The sequence below is a fragment of the Armigeres subalbatus genome, chromosome 2 (genome assembly GCF_024139115.2).
Source record: "Armigeres subalbatus isolate Guangzhou_Male chromosome 2, GZ_Asu_2, whole genome shotgun sequence".
NCBI lineage: Eukaryota > Metazoa > Arthropoda > Insecta > Diptera > Culicidae > Armigeres > Armigeres subalbatus.
This window is the reverse complement of record NC_085140.1, coordinates 326,184,096-326,189,805: the sequence shown is the minus strand read 5'-3', so window position 1 is coordinate 326,189,805 and position 5,710 is coordinate 326,184,096. Positions and strand designations below refer to the sequence as shown.

The 5,710-nt window shown below is 40.9% G+C and overlaps 1 long non-coding RNA gene across 1 annotated transcript; it reads left to right on the top strand.

Annotated features, from left to right (window-relative positions):
- The first annotated feature begins 759 nt into the window (after positions 1–759).
- On the top strand, positions 760–3,140 carry LOC134216880 (uncharacterized). Its single transcript, XR_009980860.1, has 4 exons — positions 760–1,220; positions 1,406–1,528; positions 2,139–2,383; positions 2,470–3,140. It is a non-coding gene; the product is annotated as an uncharacterized LOC134216880 (long non-coding RNA).
- The last annotated feature ends 2,570 nt before the right edge of the window (positions 3,141–5,710 follow it).

Sequence of the window (5,710 nt, the reverse complement as noted above, 5' to 3'; positions counted from 1 at the left end):
TGCACCAGTGGCACAACATTATACAGATGAAGTTTATTTTTTGCAGTTCTTTCACCCGTTTTTCTCAATAATAATTACGAGGATTTGTTATCTCGGGAGTTTGGTTATAGAATAAGTTCACTGGATAACATGATATCTAATTTAATAATTGAAGCCTGAGGTAACGATTGCAAACACAAAGAGGGGTCCTTTTGATATTCAAAACAGCAATGTTCATTGATTCACTAGCTTTTTCGAAATTATCGTTTCAAGTCAATGTTTGATTTTCTTTGTAGGTGTTGAACAACAGTCGCCATGTTTGTATCATCACACCCGTTAGATTAAGCGATTTCATTCGCGAAAAACAATCGAAATTCGACATTCGTAAACGCAACATCGAGGTATCCTAACACAGATAGGAAAATCAATAGTACTTTCAAAGTTCTTATAGAAAATTCAAATGTATCGAATTAATGTTATGTGCCATGACAAGAATCTTCTCCTATTGAAAGTTTTGAACCATTTTTTTAATGGAAGCTATTTGAAACTTTGAAAAGATTTCTCGTATTCAGAAAACAAAATCGCTTCTTAGGTATTTGTAAAAGTACTTCAATTGATTTTGTTTAGCTCATTTTCGAATACAAAATTCGATTACCTATTAGGGTAGCTTATCTTGAACCATCTTCTCTCGTGTGCAATGCACTGCCTGCTGCACTTGGTCGTAATTTATGTTTCACACACTTTGTTATTTTTGTCGCTCAGGAAGCGCAGAACCAAGGCAGGCAGCGAGAAAAAAAAACCAAGCGTTTGGCATTAAATGTCATATTGACGTATCAATATATTGGATTTTTTTTATGCGCTTGTTCTGTGCCACGGTCGCGCGATTGCAGTGTGCTTCGTCCACACCACCACGGACCGGGGCAAGCTGGTGCAGCTCGACTGGCAAACAATCAGTCCAGGAATTGGCGCTGGTCCGGTCACAATTGGCCCCGGTGGTGCGCGAACGATCGGAACTCCAATTCGGTCGTAATTCAATATTTTATTTAACTCGGCTGTGCGGATATTCATTTTTATTGGATTGTAAATTTGTGAGTGAGAGTAAATTTTGTGACAGTTTTTCCCGGTGTGTGGGAGGGGTTGAAGCGTAAATTAAAGTCTCACTTCCAGGGAGTCGTTGGTGGCTGCAGCGTTGTTACCAGCCCAGCAGGAGCATTCAGAAAGACCAATCAGGGCAAACAATAGTAAGTGGAAATCGTCCGAAAAAAACTCCTGGGGTCTGGGGAAAAGCCAATTTTGCGGATGCAACAACATAAATTAACGATTTCGATTCCGGGGGTGATTTTTTCTCACCCCCCGCTTGGTGTGAAAGCGCATGGCGAACGATGGAAAAGCTAAGATAATTGTATTTTTGGCACTTCATAAACAGGCCAGCGAGAGAATGATGGATCATGCGGTTATTTCCAAGTATACGGACACGCGGGTGAAAATTTCTGGATGGGACGAACGCGTGCAGCAATATCCTAAGGACTGTCAGTGCTGCTCGGTGGGGGTAAGTAGTTAAAATGAGAAGGTCTTGATTAGGTCTTTGGATATCTAAGCATGAAATCTCTTCTTTTTCAAGAAGAATCCGAAATTCTATTTTCTGTCACTGATTTAACTCGATTATTATTTCTCAAAATAATCATCCAAAACTTTACAACACAAGCCCAATTTGTTTATCTTCATCGATATTAATTCATTAAAAGCGATAGAATTTGCACGAGAAGCATCGGTTAAAACAAATACTAATTTTAGTTCAAAGTACTTTTATATAGGAAAAAAATGTACCATGCGTCTCCATCTGTCCATCAGAATTAAAACAATCCATTCTCAAGACCAATTCAAAGAACCACATTACTGTACACACTCAATGTGCAATTGGAGAGGAAGGGACGTAAGGAAGTTCAGCACTGCCAAATTAAAATACCAAGTATCTTCAACACTCCAACAAAATCAAAATACCGAGAAAAAAAATTAAAAATAAGAAAAAGCTAAATGCACAAAAATTTGTGTCTGAGATAACCCACGAAAATAGCAACATTTTTACGAATTAAATGGAAACAGTTTTTTTTTGCAGTTTAATAACAAACATGAATAAATTATGTCATTTATCTTTTCAGAGAGCCACCTACCGTACTTTTGGCTACTCAACCAAACACTTCATTCCGAAGACCACCACTCAGGCAATGTACGAGGACGTCTGGAATGATATGTGTCCTCACCGGAGACGGTCCCGCTTCGAAGACTGCGAAATGTACCGTTCCACATACCAGACCGACTTTGGCAACCGGTTCCCTCTGGTGTACTAATCGTTTCCGAGAGGGCACACTCTCCGCCATCCATGTAGTGAATAGAAAGTTTAGAGGTAAACTTCCCCGACTAATCTAATTTTAACCGATTAAGTGAAAAAGTTGTTCTGCTTTATTGTCTCTAATCCTCCACGCAACCCAGATAATGGTGATTAATGAGACCTGCTAGCGAGCTGCTGCTGCTGCTGACCAGACTTGGGTCTCTCGGACGGGTCCCCAAAATTGCCAAGCACACTGACGGCACTACACCGGCCGAGATCATAATCAGCTCTGAAATCCCTACTGCCTCCTGACGTGGTCCGGCTATGACCAGCTTTAGCAGCGTGGACGTGTGCGGTCATCCAAAAAAGTGAACTGTGGCGACTAAATCTACAGATGATGATTATTTACGATAGCGAAGTGGGACCATCCGGTCGGTTGGTTTGGCTGGACGCAGAACCGCAGGGCCGCAGGCAGGCTGCACCACTCACGGAAAGGATAATTTATGGCCGGAATTAGTTCGAAGCGACGTCGTGCGGTGTGCTGCGTGAAGCGTGTGTCAAGTTCCTAAATTCTAAATAAAGCCAAATTGAGTAGAGTGATTTCGCGCGACGACGATGCTCTAATTAGTTTTCCTCCCCAGGGATTAGGAGAAACATTTCTCAGCGTAATTGGTAATTGATCAGGTTGAATAGCAGGCAAGATGCGGCTTGAAATGTACATAGCTTTTTTTATGTTTAAGATACGGAGTAAAAAGGGAAATGTAAACTTTTTGGTTGAGTCCGAGATAAGTGCAGCAAAAGATTTATGAGTTGCAGCGATATGTTGACATAATTCATGAAATATTTTTTTATTCAAGCGATTATTCATTATACATATTCGCATAGGATCAACACAAAAAACAAAATATGTGCCCGAGCAGCACACATGTTACACCTAGATCATAGTAACTTATGTATGACCAGATTCAGTCACAATTGAATTGAATGCAACCAGATTCGCTTGAATTGTGCTGCCCAGCCACCCAGGGTTCGATTTCCGGTCCGGTCTAGGCAATTTTCGGGTTGGACATTTTCTCGACTTCCCTGGGCATAAAAGTATTATCGTGTTAGCCTCATGATATACGAATGCAAAAATGGTTACTTGGCTTAGAAACTTCGCAGTGCTAAATGAATACTAAGGTGCAAGGCGGTAATGTTCTAATGCGGGATGTAATACCAAGAAGAAGTAGAAGATGGTGTGGTTCAGCAGAACCCCGGCTTCTTTATTTAAATTACTGGGCAAAAATTGAAGGGCTTATATCTGACGCATCGAGCGATGCGGAGCATTCTCAAACACTCGTAAAACGAAATATCAGCAAGAGGAATTATTTTGTCTTGCACGCGTCACTAGAAGGTCGGTTTTTAAAGGTTTATCAGAGGAGTACTTTCGGAAATATGGTAGGCAAATACAACCTATCGTATGACTGTATACATATTTAGGGCATTTATTTCTGCAAACTTATCTGGAAAGTGTTCTAGGGATATTGCCATTATTTTCCGAAGCTTTTGAATTGTCAGTCAGTCGCCCTGAACATTGAGCGCCCTCAGGTCCTCTTCAACTGCAAAAAGCCATCGTGTACTCGGCCTTCCACGAAGCCTGCGGCCCCTTCCGGCTTCTCTACTAAATATTATCTTCGCTTGACGTTCTTCCGGCATACGAACAACATGACCAGCCCACCGTAGTCTGCCGTGTTGAATAAGCTTAATAATATCCAGCCCTTAATACACCCGTTGCAACTCGTGATTCATGCGACGCCGCCAGATACCGTTCTCCTGTTTACCGCCGAGTATTGTCCGCAGCACCTTACGCTCAAACACTCCGAAAGCTCTCCGATCAGCCTCCTTTAACGTCCATGTTTCATGGCCGTATAAAGCCACCGGAAGAGTCAGAGTAGTATGTGCGAGTTTTGTTTTCGTTTGCAGACTACGGGACTTGAGCTGGTTACGAAGTCCGTAATAAGCCCTTTTGCAGCTGCAATACGCATTTTCACCTCGCGGGTTACATCATTATCGCACGTCACTAATGTTCCAAGATACAAAAATTCTTCTATCACTTCAAATTTTTCACCATCCAGCACCATTTCGCTACCACCACCACTAATGATTGCCAGCGACCATATACTTCGTTTTGCTGGTATTGATCGTGAGCCCAATCCTCGATGTCTCCCTCTTAAAAGGCACAAAAGCCTCTTCCACGGCACGGCGATCAATCCCGATAATATCGATAACGTCCGCAAATCCCAGGAGCATATGCGATATTGTGATAATGGTACCGCTTCTTTGCACACCAGCTCTCCTAATCGCTCCCTCGAGCGCTATATTGAACAGTAGGTTCGAGAGTGCATCACCCTGCTTTAATCCATCTAAGGTAACAAATGACGTCGATATTTCATCCGCAACCCTTACACTTGATTTCGATCCGTCCAACGTTTTACGAATCAGCCATATCAGTTTCGTCGGAAAACCATGTTCAAGCATAATTTACCATAATTCATTCCGTTTCACTGAATCGTACGCCGCACAATGGTCAGATTCGTCAAATTTCACGACATAAATCGATAACTCGAAAACCATCAGTGCTAGAGTTTTGACGTCTTCAGAAGAAATGATCTACAAGAAGAGATCTATTTTTGGTGCAAGTTGTCATTAGGGTGGCCCTTCGGTGAAATTTTTTTTTAAATATTTGGTACAATCATTCTTTTTCGAAAATAAATAAACTCACTTTTCAATTTTGTCCGATTTCAATCCATGGTGAACATTTTTGAAAAAAATATTTTTTTTAAACATAATTTTTGAACTACTACTGGACCCATTATTAATGTTCGTGGAATCACATGTAGTCATTGGCGACCCTCCCTTAGAAACTGTGAAAATGAAATTATTTTGCGAATTAGCCATGAAAAACCAACTTGAATTTTATGATTTTGTATTTCGCCACAAAAGTAGCGCTCTTAAGCATTTATTTCATGAGAACACCTTGAAAATCGTTTCAGTAGTTAAAATAACAAAATGATTTTTTCGACTTCTTTTTTACTCGAATTGATTTAAATATTTTAGATAAAGAACGATTCTTTGTGCGGTTAGCGCCGTCAATCGTCTAGAGGCATGGACTATGGAGCGTGGGCTCGATTCTCGCCTCCGTAAGAAGAAAACTTTTCGTGATCGAAAAATTCTCCACCGGTCCACTGGGTATTATGTGTCCTGACAGTTGTTCAGTCTGTACGACCTCTGGTCGAAGACGGTGTTCTTGTCTTTTATTCTACAACATATTGTGAAAACCCTAAAGATGATATATGTGTTTCACCCTAATTTTTCGTACAAAAATAATACTATCGTCAATCAAAAGTGGTCAAAGATGTACAA